The sequence below is a fragment of the Mastomys coucha genome, unplaced genomic scaffold (genome assembly GCF_008632895.1).
Source record: "Mastomys coucha isolate ucsf_1 unplaced genomic scaffold, UCSF_Mcou_1 pScaffold9, whole genome shotgun sequence".
Taxonomy (NCBI): Eukaryota; Metazoa; Chordata; class Mammalia; order Rodentia; family Muridae; genus Mastomys; species Mastomys coucha.
Window position 1 is genome coordinate 69,975,093 of NW_022196915.1, and position 16,487 is coordinate 69,991,579.

The window sequence follows — 16,487 nt, forward strand, 5'->3', positions numbered from 1 at the left end:
TGTCCCATGACAGAAGAATGGATAAAGAAACTGTGGTGCATTTACACAATAGAATACTACTCAGAACGAGGACATCCTGAGTTCTTCAGGCAAATGGATAGAACTAGAAAATATCCTGAGTGAGGTAACTCAGACCCTAAAAGATGTGCATGGTGTGTACTCACTAAGTTTTATATTGGGGGAAAAAGTACAGAATACCATAGATACAGTCCACAGAACTCAAAAATGTCAACAAACTGAAGTGCCCAAGTGAGGATCCCTCAGTCCCACTTGGGAGAGAGAAGAAAGCAATCACAAGTGGGGAGGGATCTAGAAGGGAAAGTGGACTGGAAGGTGGAGTGGGACAGAGAGGGGAACCTGATCTAGTGTTGTGTGAAAGAAAAGGATTGGGACCCTTAGGGCAGTGGAAAGAATGGGAGCAGGCAACCTCAGGAGACATTGGGCAGATCCACCAGAATGCACCAGAGACCTTGAAAGTAAGAAACTCTCAAGAATCAGGGGTAGGAACCTTGGATGAAATGCCTGACAGTAGGGAGAAGGAACTTATAGAGCTCACCTGCAGCATGAAGACAGGACACCAAATGAGGGATGGGGTTGCCATCCCACAGTCACATCTCTGATCTATGATTGTTCCTGTCTGAAAGGATTGTAGGGATAGAAATGGATAGGAGCCTGAGGAAAAGAAGGTCCAGTGGCAGGCCCAAAATGGGATCTAGCTCAAGGGGAGGCCACAAGGCCTGACTTTTACTGAGGCAATGGAGACTCACAAAAAGGGTCCTATCGGTGACTGCCCTCTGAAAGATCCAACAAGCAGCTGAAAGTGTCAGATGCAGATATTTGCACCCAGTCAATGGACAGCTGACCCCTGTTGTTGAATTGGGGAAGGCTGAAAGAAGCTGAGGAGAAGGATGACCCTGTAGAAGGATCAGCAGTCTCAAATAATCTGGACCCCTGAGATCTCTCAAACACTGGGCCACCAAACAGACAACATACACCAGCTGATATGAGGCCCCCAACACCTGTACAGTAGAGGACTTCCAGGTCTGTGTTCATTTAGAGATGGTGTACCTAACCCTCAGGATACTGGAGGCCTCAGAGAGTTTTAAAGTCAGGTGGGGTGGGGGGTGGGGGCATCGATGTGGAGATAGGGCTGGGGTTGGAAGGGGGTGTGGGATGTGGAGCAGGGTGGATGGGGGAGTGGGGAATAGAATATGGAGTATAAAAAATAATTTATAAAAGAAAAACAGAATAAAAGAAAAGAACAAGGTGCTACCTGACTATACAGAAGGAGTTCCTGGAAGAAATTGATTTAAATAAACACCCAAGTTAAAAAACAAAAACCTCAAATATCATAAAAATCTTCAGGTAATTAACATATAGATCTTATAGATCTTTAAAAGTAATGCAAAGTATATGCATAGAATTTTTGTAATTCTTTATAATGCTGGAGTCCTTCTTATACTGTAAACATCATCTTTGCAGAAAATGATGGATAACAATATTCCATTTGTGATGTAGGCCATTCAGTAGAAAGGCTCATGAACCAACAGTTGCAACACTCATCACAATATAAACCTCATGACATTCTGTGTAATTTTAGATGTTTCTAGATATTTTTGTTATATTGCAGTAGAAATATGTATATGCTATTAGTATCCCGTTTATTTAGTAAGGAAATTAAGATTATATGTTTAGATTAAAAAAATAATGATTTTCTATTGGTAAAATTACTAGATATGAATGACATATAACAAATCTTAAGTCTTTGCCAAGTTTTAAGTGTTATGAAGACCTGCTCTAGATTTAAATGTCATTACGTTGAATGTCAGTTATATAAGCACAGGGTCATAATATGTTTCAAAAGGGTTAAGTAGATCTTTACTCACATTCTTCCAGTTATCTTCATGGAGTAGTTGTGTATTTCACATAAAGCCACAGATTGAACTTGCTTTTTATTCATTTTATTATCATTTTATTCTTACTCTTCAATTATTTTTTACAGTCCAGACTTCATCTCCCTCCCAGTCTGCCCCCGACTGACCCCACACACCATATGTCCTCCTGTCCTCCAGTCCTCCCCACTCCCTTGTCTCCAAGAGGATGCCCACATTCCCCCACACTACCCCACAAGGCCTTCCCACTTCCTGGGGACTAATGTCTCTTGAGAGTTAGGCGCATCTCCTCTCACTGAGGCCAGATCAAGCAGTTGTCTGCTGTATGTGTATTGGGGGCATTATATCAGCTGGTGTAGGCTGCCTGGTTGGTGGTTCAGTGTCTGAGAGATTTTGAGTTCCAGGTCAGTTGAGACTGCTGGTCTTCCCATGGGGCTGCCCTCCTCTTCAGCTTCTTCCAGCCTTTTCCCAATTCAACTACAGGGGTCCTTGGCTTCCACACATTGTTTGGCTGCTAGTATCTGCATCTGGCTCTTACAGCAGCTTTCTGGGCCTATCAGAGGGCACTATGTGAGGCCCCTGTTTGCAAGAACACTACAGCATCAGCAACAGTGTCAGGGCCCTGGGCCTCCCCTTGGGCTGCATCCCAATTTAGGCGTGTCACTGAACCTTCTTTCTGCCATACTCTTCATCACTTTTGTGCCTGAAGTTCCCTCAGACAGGAACAATTCTGGGCCACAGCTTTTGATTGTAAGATGGCATCCCCATCCCTCCCTTTGATGTCCTGTCCCTCCACTGGAGATGGACTCTACAAGATCCCCCTCCCCACTATAGAGCATTCCATCCAAGGTCCCTCCCTTTGAGTCCTGAGAGTATCTCACCTCCCAGGTCTCTGGTTCATTCTAGAAGGTCCCCGCCACCTTCTTCCTCCTGAGGACGCCTGTTTCAAATTTGCTGCAGGCCCTCAGAGCTTCAGTTCTCCCCCATGCACCCTCCCACACACTACCTGATCATGTTCCTCCCTTCCCATCTCTGTCCCTCTCCCACTCAGGTCCTTGCCTCCCTCTGCCTCTCATGACAGCATTCTTCTCTCTCCCAAGAGGGATCATTTATTGTCTAAAAAATTACATTGCAAATATAAAACTTTTTTCATTAGAAATTCAAATAAGGTATCTTTAAGAAATTACATTTATTTATATTTAATTAAACATTTACAAGAGAGATACTCATTGAATATTTAATTCAATAACTTAAATTAATCAAATGTTTTTGTAATAATTATAAGATGTTATCAGGAGAACATTAATATTATAAAATTGATTAACATTATTTTGAATTATATTATAGTATAATAAGAAAAATACTATCCAGAAACAATCATGGCCTTCCCAATCTGCAAAATGATAAATTTTTAAAATAAGAAAATTCCTCATATCCAGCTAGGTAAACAAAAACAAAACCTTTTTTATTCAAAGAACTGCATTTGAATTTACACAGATGATTGAATTAATCCCAATGCTAACTGCAAGCTAAATTTACCTACTTGCTTTTCTACTATTTCTTTCATAATACTATATTTTTTCACATATGTTAATTGTACAAAATCATGCTTTTATCCTTGTATTTATTATTACATTAGCACCACCTTTCCTTTTTAACTGTTTTCTCTCTTAATGTTGCTCTTTTTCTCTTTTAGAATAGGACCCATTTTACTTTATATCTAATTTTATTCTGATTTCTGTGCATAAAACAAAACCTGCAGTATTTCTAAGTCTAGATATGATGTACTGCTGTTAACATAAAAATCCATTGCTCCATCCACTTTCAGTAAATATTCTGAGTCTTTTATTCTTCGTGGCCGAATACAAAGTATTATACATGTGCATATATATTTTCACTTCCTTATCAATTCCAAACAATGGAAGAATAGAAAAATATGTGAGATTAAAACTTATAGTTTTCCTTCTTTATTATGGGCAGGTAAAGGTGATTTACCTACTGTGCATTCCTGTGATTCAGTGTACTTGTGCACACACATATTGTCAGATTTCATTGTATAAATTCATAGAAATGATTTAACTGGAATGCATGGATTTGAGAAGTATTGCTTAACATACTTAGTACAATTTATAATGATGTAATATACATATCAAGTTTGATGACTATATATTTTAAATATATCCACTAATCAAACCATTAATCTTTAGAATTGATGGATAATTATATTTATTTAATAATTCTATAATATATTGATTTGTTTTTATGTGCTATAACATAACCAATTATGATTTTAGAAAGTAAATCAACACCAATTATCTATGTGGGAAATATTGACTAGTTAAAAAATAACTTAACAATATTTTTAAATCAAGTAATATTCCTTTTAAAAATAGTGGTGTTATATTTACAATAATTTCAAAAATTAATTCAATAGAAAGCATAGGTGGTTAATAAAGATCTAATGGTACATACTTAAGGAAAACAAATCATCACATTTTAATAGGATTGTATTAAAAATAATCAATGTTTAGAACAGCACACAAAAACACACATGCAAATGAAAAGACAAATAAACTATTTTCTATTAAAACTGTGATTTCAATGAATAGCATTCTAAATTGTTATTTTCAATTGTAGCTAATGTAACTTCAGAATAAATTCTTGAAATAAACTAATGAGTAAAGTGTTTAAAATTTTTTAAGTAAAATTTGCAACATTTTCTGAAGTCACTTCAATATCACCACTAGTGATTATGGAAACTTTTCCTCAGATTGTCAAGCCACAGTATGTAGATGTACATGGATTTTTGCATGTATTCGCTACAATTTGATAAATAAATGTAGTCTTTGATTGCTTTTTAGCTTAAGTTTGTCATATTGTTTATTGATCTGATACCTTTGCATATGTTTAAGGTATATAATTGAGTATATAGGAAAAGAAAGCCATCATTACATTTACTCTTATATGTCATCAAAAATTTTTCTATTTTCTGTTGGAGTTTTGAATTAAGAAATGTCCTTTGAGTCCTTTGTATATTTTGGAAAATACCCTTCTGTTAGAAATAGAGTTAGAGAAAATATTTTTTTATTCTGTAGGCTGACATTTTTTCCTATTGATGGTGATTTGCCATAGAGAAGCTTTTCAGTTTAATGAAGTTCCATTTCTTAATTGTTGATATTACTGCCTGCACTATTGGTTTTTGTTGTCTCTGGGCCAATGTGTTCAAGACTGTTCCCCATTTTATCTTCTACTGGGTTCAGCATGCTGGGTTTATATTGATGTCTTTGCTTCACTTGGACTTAAGCTTTGTGTGGGATGATAGTTATGGATCAATTTGCATTCTTCTAGATGCCAAAATCCAGTTAGACTAGAACCCTATGTTGAAGATTCTATTTCCCATTGCATAATTTTGGCTTTATAAAAAAAATAGGTGTCTATAGGTGCGTGTATTTACATTTTTGTCTTTAATTAGAATCAATTAATCAACTTCTCTGTATTAATGCCAATACCATGTGAATTTTGTTACTATATCTCTGTAGTTGAGCATAAACTAGACACAAACAAACAAAGTAATACAATTTAATATGGGATACATATCTAAACAGAGTATTCCAAATAGAGGAATCTCAAACTCCCAAGAAGCACCTGAGGAAATGTTCACCATCCTTAGCCGTCGAGGAAATACAAATCAAAACAACTCTGAGATTCTACCTTTCATCTTTCAGAATGGCTAAGATCAATAAAAAATGTGACAGCTCATGCTCATGATGATGTTGAGCAAGGGAAAACTCCTCTTTGTTGGTGAGAGTGCAAACTTATACAGCCATTTGGGAAATCAATATGGAGGTTTCTCAGAAACTTCTGAATTGATCTACATCAATTTCTGTCTATACTACTCCTGGCCATCTACCCAAAGAACAGTTTACCCTAACATAAGTATGCTAGCTGAACTGTGCTCATAGCAGCTTTGTTTGTAATAGCCAGAAACTGGAATTAACCTAGATTTGCCTCAACCAAAGAATGGATAAAGAAAATGTGGTATATTTACACAATGGAGAATTACTCAGATGTTAAAAACCATGTAATTATGAAACATGAAAGCAAATGGAAGGAACTAGCAGATCATTTCGTGACCATAACACAGACACAGAAAGATAAATTTGGTATGTGTAATGGATATAAGTGGATGTTAACTGTAAAGTAAAGGCTAGTCATGCTGCAGTCCACAGACCCAGAGAAGCTAAATATCAAAGAGGACTAAAGGGGATACAGGGACATTTCTGGAAAGGAATATGTATATATATTTTAGATGATCAGGGGTCTGGTGGGGGCTGGAACAAAAAGAATAAGCTTGGGAATGGATGGAAGAAGAAACTGCGGGGACAGACTCTTGAAATTGGGTGTAGTCAATTTCTACAGGATAGAAACTGAGGGCAGCAAAATCTCTCAAAAAACTTCTACAGTTACCCTAGCTAAGATTCCTAGGAATGGGAGATAAAAAGCCTTAAATAGTCATTTGCTATAACCAGTTAAGACTTCCAGTGGAGAGAATATGACAGCAACCCAGTCAAAAAGATTTTTGACCTATAATTTGTCCTCCTATTATTATATTTTGGGGTAAAGATGGCAAAGGAAGTGTGGATGTGATCAATCAATTAGTTGTCCAGATCCAGTTTGAGCCTAATCATGACACTGCCTAGATGACCAGAAACCAGAAGCTGGATGATCCAGAGGCTTAAGATAGAAGCAAGCAAAGTCTGGAAAGAAATACAAATGATTCTCAATACTGTTCTGCTGTACACATAGACAGGGACCTGGCATGATCACCATCAGAGAGGCTCCATCGAGCAACTAATGGAAAATGATGCAGAGACCCTAAGCCAAACTTTGGAGAATGCTACTGAGGAGAGGGAAGAATCATTGTAGGAGCCAGACAGGTCAGGTACACCATGAAAAAACACAGACTTAGCAAATTTGGACTCATAGGGGATCACTGAGACTGAACAAATAAACATGTAGCCTGCACAGGACTGAGCGAGGCTATCTATATAGGTTATAGTTGTATAGCTTTGTGTTTTTGTGGGAATCCCAATAGAGGGAGCATAGAATGTATCTGACTCTTTTGTTTGCTTTTGGGAACCTTGTTCTCCTGCTGGCTTGCCTGATCCTGCTTTAATGTAAAGAAAGATGTCTAATCATATTGTAATTTGGTATGCCATATTTGGTTGATAATCCTGGGACTTCTGCCCCTTTGCAAAGGGAAGTGGAGGAAGAGTAGATTAGTAAGGGGGAGTGGGTTGAGGGTTACAAGGAGGAAAGGATGGAGGAGAAACTCGTCTCGTTATCATGACGAGAGTATAAATTAATAAAAACAAAATGTTTCTTTCCTGCATTCAAAATTAAAAGTATCTTATTTTTACTTGTCCATTTCCTGTTGTTTCTAATGTAGATATTACAGTTGCCTTGCAAAAGTACTTTTATATATTAGGTATTTTATATATTTGCTTCCTTTGCATCTGAAATTTACTTGCCACTTAGAAAGCCATTTCTTATATCAGTGTTACATAACATTCATCTATTCTTTTCCAGTACTTGTGATTCTTTGACTGGTAACAGTGGAGATTACTTATAGGCATGATGTAAGTCTAAATCATGTTATTTTTAAAGCATTTAATTATCCATCCCAGGAATATTTATTTATGTATTTATTTATTTGTTTATTTATTTCTGAAAGGAACATTCTACACTACTCTCTTTATCTCAGGACACTTTTTATGCATCCATGCTCATTGCTTTGTTTGCTGTTTATTTGTATTAATTATTATCATTTTGATCCTGAATCTTTATAATAAGAAATATTTTTAAATATTTCTAAATTTTAATCCAATACTACTGTGTTGTATTATGTAGAATTTATAGAGATACAGGCATGAATTTCAAATGTCTATGGACTTTCAATGCCCTTTTGCACTCTTGACTACTTTTATGATTTACATACTAGAAAATGAACAAGAGTCTCTAAAAAGCAAAATTAATTAAGGCAGATAGATCGAGGGGTTAGTAAAGATGAAGCAGAAGTTGGGAATATACAATACATATTGTATTCCACATAATTCAAATCACTAAAGAAAGCAAATGGACATGACCCATGAGACAAACACACCCACAAGGACATGATCACAAATTGGAATTAAATCTCTCTAATCTATTTTATTTTTAATAACCTGAAGGAAATTGATAAATGGACAAAGTGATCATATATTTTATAAATAACATGGGTGTATCTCTTTATAAAATAACATTGATTTATTTTAAAATTAAAATGTTTGTGGAAGAACCATAGATGAAATACCTTACATATTGACGCCAAATAAATCAGAGTGTGTGACTCCAAAGAAAAAGAGACATACATAATGATATGCCCACATACAAACACACACACACAAACAAACACACACACACACATACACACACACCAGACGCACAAACACACACACACACACACACACACACACACACACACACACACACATGTTCATAGCAGGCTGATTCACCTAACAACCTAAGTAAGTAACACACATCATATAATCAAAAAATCGTTTTCTACTCAGTCACAAAAATCAGTAGACAAATATAGTTCTTTGTAAGAAAGTATGGTTATAAAGTGTATGATATTGTTTTAAAGGGAATTTTATGCTTATCCTAATATTTAATGCAATAATAGAAATTGTTATTCTATATGCAAACTTTCATGCATTTTCAAATTTTAGAAATATGAAGAAATATTTAGAGTTTAAGTTAGATAATAAAAATTAAATAAATGCTGAATTCTATTCAGTATTAAACCTGCTCAGCTATTCAGATGAAAATGAGTAAAGGTTCTACTAGTAATAAATATATTGAAAATTAATATAAAATTGTATGAATTACTACATAGTTAAAGATAGTGATAATAAGAAATGAATTTCTATAAAATATAATCTGGAAAGGCAATTTATCTTTCTGTTTTTCTCTTCATTATTTCTGAGTGATCATATTTCTCTTATTTCAATACTTCACATGTAATTCATGAGTACAAATGAGTGCATCTGAATGTGCTCAAGTGTATGTTTTTATATATGCATAGACATGAATATGTGTGTGGATATAAATAAACTCATATCATGGTGTATATTTGTGTTATTATGCCACTATTAAGAAAATTTGACAGTAAAAATATAGCTCATATAATTAGGTCCAAAAATATCTGATTATTATGTCTAACAGTATAAAATATGAATAAGAGTAATAGTAATCCTTGGAAACTATATGTAATAGGAAAATTTAAATAGTACACACAGTAGTTGAATCCTTCATTATATTTTCTTCCCTCTTGTTTTTACAAAGTGCTCCATTCAGAATTAAACATAAGAAAAACATCTTCAAAATACATAACTCAATCTGTTAAAGGAAGAATATTAGAAATAAAAGTTTCTGGTATATTTCAAATAGAAGGAAAAAAATTCTGTTAAACAAAATGTTCAGTCTTTAAGAAGTAAAACTTAAACTATGTGTATAATAATGAAATTAATAAAATAGGGAAACTAAAGAAGATTTAGCACACTGTATTTTCCTTCTGTTTTAATTAGTATATTTAAAATATATAAATGTATATAAACCAATACATATTATTTACTTATTCTAGGCAATTTGTTGAATTATATGTAAATTTCTATAGGTCACAAGGCATCTCCACTGATGCTAAGTAGTTCAATGAAATGTTTTATTCACTGACTTATTTAGCACATTATGTTCAAAACTGTCTATCCCCCAGAGTAGTCCAGAGTGTAAAGATACTGTTTATGTGAATTTTTCTCCTGTATGAACTGAGGTATCATAAATGTACATGCTTTACGGGTGTCATAATTTCATAAACAGAATAGGTAAATAGTATATGATTAAAACTTTATTTAAGAAGAGGATGCCCTGTGAGAACTGCACAAGAAAAAGTTCTTTATCCATGAATGCAAGAATCACACTAGAAAAAGTTAGAAAAAAATTAGAAAACACAGAAATTTGAGTTATTACTCTAATTTATTCTTTCAAAATACTAAAAATATTTAATATATAAATCTCAGCTGTGAAACATGAGTACATACATGTTCCACGGATTAAAGAATTGTTGAAAATATTTAATTATACATAATAAATATTTGATAACTGCAATATACATGATTGATAGAAGTTCTCAAAATTTGTACATCTAGGTCTTCAGATAATTTCATTATGATTTTGCAGTAATACAAAGAAAGACTACACTAAAGATATTCAAGTGCTTTGAGTCTCCAGTGAACAGTTTTTCATTTTGTAGGGTTATTTTATTTTGCTGAGTATTGAATTCTCTTTTGTGCAACTGATGTGAACTCTGAGATTAGTAATAAAATATATTTTGTACTTCTGAAGTTTCTGTGTTCACATAAATTTATCTCAAGAACTAATATTTGAAAAATATACTCAAGATGATATCCAGAGGTACAATATATTTCAGTCCTTGTAGATATGCTATGAAGAATGTTTGAATAGAAAACTTCAGGCAAGTGTTAAAAAGGGAGTTAACAAACTCATGGAAAGAAAGAAATTTGAGCTGTACATGGATTAAAGGTATAAAAGAAAATATTGTGACTTTTAATATTTGATACCTAACTTGAGTGTACTGAGAATGCAGTAACTCCTAGCCGAATAATCATTACAGCAGTGGTGGTCAGGCTTCTTAATGCTGCGATACTTTAATACAGTTCCTCGTGTTGTGGTCAGCCTCAATCATGGAATTATTTTGTTCCTGCTACATACCTAACTTTGTTACTGATAGGAATCTTAGTGTCAATAACTGACATACGGAAGAGCTGATATGCTAGTCCCCAATAATTTATGAGCCATAGGTTTGGAGTCACCACACTATAGACATTCAGACAGAATGAGGAATGGAGGAGCAATGTCTTAGATGGAAGAAACCTAAAAGTAGAAACTGAGGTACATTTTCCACTACTGTTTTATTAAGGCAGCACTATTGTTGACTCTGATGAAAACAGGTAAAGAATTCTATTTATTTTCATTCATAATAGTTCACATACATGATACATTTAAGGAAAATAACTTTACTGAAGTTTCTTTGAAAACCTGAAAGAAAAGGATTCACAAAGGACAGAAAAGTCAAAGAAACTTTTGCTGTTGAAAGCAATGCCACAGAAGGTCAAATACTAAAATTCTACTTTAAAAATAAAAATTAAAGACAGCTGTAGTTGTAGATGTCATTATAATTTAATATGAGAGAGTAACATCTCATGCTGGATGTCATAAGTGATTGTTGTAAGGTGAAAAGTGGAACTTTTATTTTTATGTTAAAACACAGTTTTCTTATTTGACATTTGTAAATTTATCATTTTTCCTACAGTATCACATTTTGTACTTTGATACTAATTATGTTTAACAGAGATTGTAAATTAGCAAGGGGGTAGCATTTATATATTCCTATTGAAAGGCAGGTAGAAATAAAATGTAATGTATTTAAGTAATGTAATGCTAAATGTACACACTAAGACAACTGATTTTTTAAAAGAACATTTTGGAACTCAGTATTCCATGTAATATTATGTCAAGAAGTCAACATACTATTGGACATATTAATAACAAAATTATTTTACCATATGAAAATTTTAAATTATTAAATTGTACTGTTGGTTTTACATATAAAGAATGGGCTTCACTCATATGTTCAAAGACTAAGTGTTATTAGTGAACATGCCATTGAAAAGATCTTAGGAACTCAAAGAAATGTCTTAAATCATGTTATGAATGACTGGAGAAATAGTAAACAGAAAATCAAAATAGGATAATGATTGAAACAAGCAAACAAACAAACAAACAATATTATCCAGGCATATGAATGAATGGAAGTATTCTTCTGTTGTACCACAGGTAGTGGGCCTGCTGCTAAGGCCTGGGTCTCTCTCTCTCTCCCCAGTGTCGACCTGTTGCTGCACAGCGTGTTAGTTAAAAATGAGGCAATGTATAAGTGAGTTATTTTTTGTAGGAAGGAGAAAATATGTTGGTTAAGGAAAGGGAAGGAAAGGAGAGGAAGGAGAGGGCAAGAGAGAAAGAAGATGAAGAGAGAAAGAACAAGAAGGCAAGAGAAGAGAATAAAGAGCAAGAGAAGTGAGAGAGAGAAAGAGAGGGAGAATGAGAGGAAGAAGAATAAGTGAGAGAGTGAAAGAGGGAAGAGCAAGAGAGTGAGAAGGGGGCAAACCACTCCTTGTATTGTATGGGGCATGGCATGTCTGGCCTGTGGTCAGATGACTGGGTGTAGGTACCAGTTAGAATGCTGGGAGCTTGGGGCATTGTCTGCCTGATAGAGCACACATCTCTTGCAGGGGTAACTGTGAGGGGTTTGGGCTGAAATCTGAGCCATCATCTCAGGAGCTATCACTGAATGCCTACTGTCCCTTGTGAACAAATTTACTCTGCTCAGTGGGTGCTCTGGGGTTCTAAGGTGGCAGCTCTACTGGACCCAGGTTTTCAGAACAGCCCATTGCCCCACATTCTTCCACTTCAAAATATCAGAGTTACAATCCAATAGCAGACAGTACAATCGGTTATGTTCTATAGACTCAGAGGCTAAATGCCATTACTTGTAAATCACCCATGCACCACACACAAATACAAACACACACACACACACACACACACACACACACACACACACACAAAAACACATAACATCTTAAAATAAATATTTATATTTTCTTGGTTTGGAATGCACTTCATGCAAATCAGAATAATTAAAAATTATTATTTCAGATACAGAATTTTAATATTTAATTACTATTTTAGAAGACAGAATACAAGCAAAGTGCTTGTATTCTGTCTTAGTCACTGAGGTATTGCTATGAAGAAACCCTATGACCATGATAAACCTCATAAATTAAAGCATCTAATCAGGGCTGGTTTTCACTTTCAATTTTTCAGTCCACTATTATAGTGGGAAGCATAAAGCCACACAGGCAGACATGATAGTGAGGAAATAGCTGAGTTCTACATCCTGATCTCTAGGCACCAGGAATGGACAGACTTTTGGCTCAGACTGGGCCTTTTCAAACCCCAATGATGACTTCGTCCAAGGCCACATCTAATCCTTTTGAAAAGAGTCAGTCAATAGTGACAAATCATTCAAATGTATAAGCTTATGAGGTCAGTTCACATTTGATCCACTGAATATTCAAATATTTTAATTATCTATTTTATTTCTTGAGAATATAATTATTTAATTTACCCTTTTCATTTTCTCCCTTCCAAATCTTTCTTTATACACCTCATTGCCCTCTTTTGCATTCATGGCCTTTTCCATCATTAATCATTGTTGAATAAGTATATATGTATGTATGTATACAAACATATGTTCCTAAATGCATAAATACAACCTAAACTGTCTGTATAATGTTACTTAAATCTTAAGTTTCTAAGTGTTTTATCAGTAATTTCTGTTTCTTGGTGATTTCCATCTCCTAGATTTTACTTCTTGCCAAAGTGATACTCTAATGCATTAATGGGCTTCTATATGAGAAAGAAATGTTTGATGTAGTTTAATCTGCCTGAAGTACAGGCAGAGCAGGCTTCTGTCCATGTCAAATGCATGATCATTTCAGTGGAAGTCATATGAGCTATTGTCTCCTGTTTGTTCTATACAACTACCACCTGCCTAGAGTCTAAATTTTCTGTGAGGGAAATCACAAAATGTTTAGTGTTCTGTGTCATGTGAGTACTGCATTGAACACTTCAAAATGAATGTTTATGAAATACATGAATAAATAAAGGTTTATACTCTTCTCTGTGAAAGACATCTCTCTCTTGTAATGACACAGTAGTGTCTGCTCCGTACTGTCATTTCCACCTGGTTATGAGTCTCCCTTGAGTTTCTGTTTCTCTTTTTAAATGTGAGTGCAGCATCTACCTACAAAATCTGTTTTCAATTGCTGTACAGGAAAACGTACCTTAAAATATGAATTTGAAATGAAAAAACAGTGAAGATGGAGGATGTCTTTGAACCTTTCCATCAAAACCAAAAGTAGAAAATGCTTTAAAAACAAAACAAAACAAAAAACAAACAAACAAACAAAAAAACAACACAAAACAGGGAAGTACCCTCAAGTCTAGAAAAAGTGCCTCATTTGCGAAGCGTAAAGGTTCTTGCATTTGGATAAAAATGACTGAGGGTTATCTAAAGACATCAACAAATTCAAACTGTATCAGAACTTGAACGCTTTAAACTTTGTTCACCCTAGGGGTTTTTTAAGTCAACATTGTTTCTGAAAAATGTTTCCCTTTTACCTAATACAAAGCAATACTCTTAGAAATTGTGTTTTTATTATATAAGTCATTCATAACCAAAAGTACTTTTACAGGCCTGTATATTTTTTTTTGAAACAGGGTTTCTCTGTATAGCCCTGGCTGTCCTGGAACTCACTCTGTAGACCAGGCTGGCCTCAAACTCAGAAATCCACCTGACTTGCTTCCTAAGTGCTGGGATTAAAGACATACACCACCATTGCTTGGCACAGACCTGTATTTTTAAGATGTATATACTTGAAATTTTAAAACCATTTTAACTTTTATTTCACTAGCAAACATTGCTAAAATTTGGAATATACCTTTAATCAGTTTTATGCTATATTTTGTTATCATTGCTTATGACTATAAAAATCAGGAAGATAAAACAAAAACAACAAAATAGAAAGAATGTATCTTTCATACATGAAATTGAAAAGCATAAATATAGTAAGCTGTGTTTAAAATGTTTAATTCTCAGCCGGGCGGTGGTGGCGCACGCCTTTAATCCCAGCACTTGGGAGGCAGAGGCAGGTGGATTTCTGAGTTCGAGGCCAGCCTGGTCTCCAGAGTGAGTTCCAGGACAGCCAGGGCTATACAGAGAAACCCTGTCTCGAAAAAAAAAAAAAAAATGTTTAATTCTCTTATAGTGTGTGTGTGTGTGTGTGTGTGTGTGTGTGTGTGTGTGTGTGTGTGAATGTACACTGTATGTGTGTGTGTATGAATGTACACTGTATGGGTGCAGCTTTTAAGAACCAAAGGAATGGTTTATGTCCTCTAGAGCCATATTTGACATGACCATTATGAGTCCTAGGAGAATTTGTATCTCTGGAAGAACAAAACATACTGTTAATTAATGAACTATGTCTCTACCTAAAAGCCATATACACCCTTTTGAAGGTATGTAACTTTATCATTAATATAATTAAATGTATATACAGTGTGAATTGTGTTTCAGTTGAAGAAGTACTTTTCATTTTCAATGATTACATGAAAATTAAACATATTTAAATGACTGATGAATTTTTTGCGAAGGACAATTTATTTAGCAATAGTTTGGAAGTATATTTTCTCCTATGTAAAGCCTCAATTGCAGTTATTGTTTTAATTTTAGTCACCATGATCTATAAAATATTTTACCAGTTGTGTGCTATGTATTTATATCTGTAACATGTGCTTTCTGGACTTACTGTAGAATTTATGGCAAAAAAATTCCAATTAATTACTGAAAAATAAAACTGGAGTAGAGTAGAAAAATAACTTTTTGTGGAAATTTAGGAAATATTACTTTGAGAGCAAAAATAACATCATTATATATTTCCCTACATGCCACAAAGTCAAATTTATTTCCATATGGTATAGAGTTTTGATAAGTATAATACAAACCTATCTTGACTTTTTGTCATATGAACTCCCCTCTAAAATTAAAACTGGAACTGTAACCAAAACAAGCCATGGAGTATTAACAGAATTCATCTGAAAGTGTTGTAAGGGGCATGTTTCAAGTGACACTCCTGGTAACACCCAGAAAAGTCTGACATATATGAATCTATCAAGACTGAACTGGATAACATTTTTAAATGAATAAAGTTATTTTTGAGTGAAGAAGGGAAGAAGAGATAATAAGTCTATCATGAAAGCTAAAATTCATTCATGTAATAAAATCAAGCAGAGAAGACTAGTATTCATTCAACAAATATTTGATAAGCTAACCTGAAAAAAACAAGACTTTTGTCTTTAAATATTGCATAAGAGAACATTAAGATAGGGTAGACCCACGCACATAGTACATGAAATTGGTAGAACACAGTACATGAAATTGGTGTTAACACAGATGAATAACATAAACTTCGAATTCTTGTGTTCCTGTTCTATTGTCATATGTATGAATTGCACTAATCACTCTGTTACATTCTAGATCCCCAGATTTGCCTGTAATCTTCTTGATAACCAAGGAGAAAGTAAAAAAGAATGTTTCAACCTTTAAAACCACAATTAAATGTTTCCCATGATTTTTATTCAAATGAAAAGGTTACACTCACTTGTTTCCAGATGTTTAGCACTCTTTTAGGCAGTTACATTAATATTTGCTATTGGACCATTTTTTCTTGTTATTATTGGTCTACTCTTCATTGTTCTAGTCCCCCACCCATTTTTTGTTGTTGTTCAGAGTGCAAGCTTTGAAACAGGATTAAATTATTTTGACAGGTTTTATGTGCTCTCACTAAATTTAACACA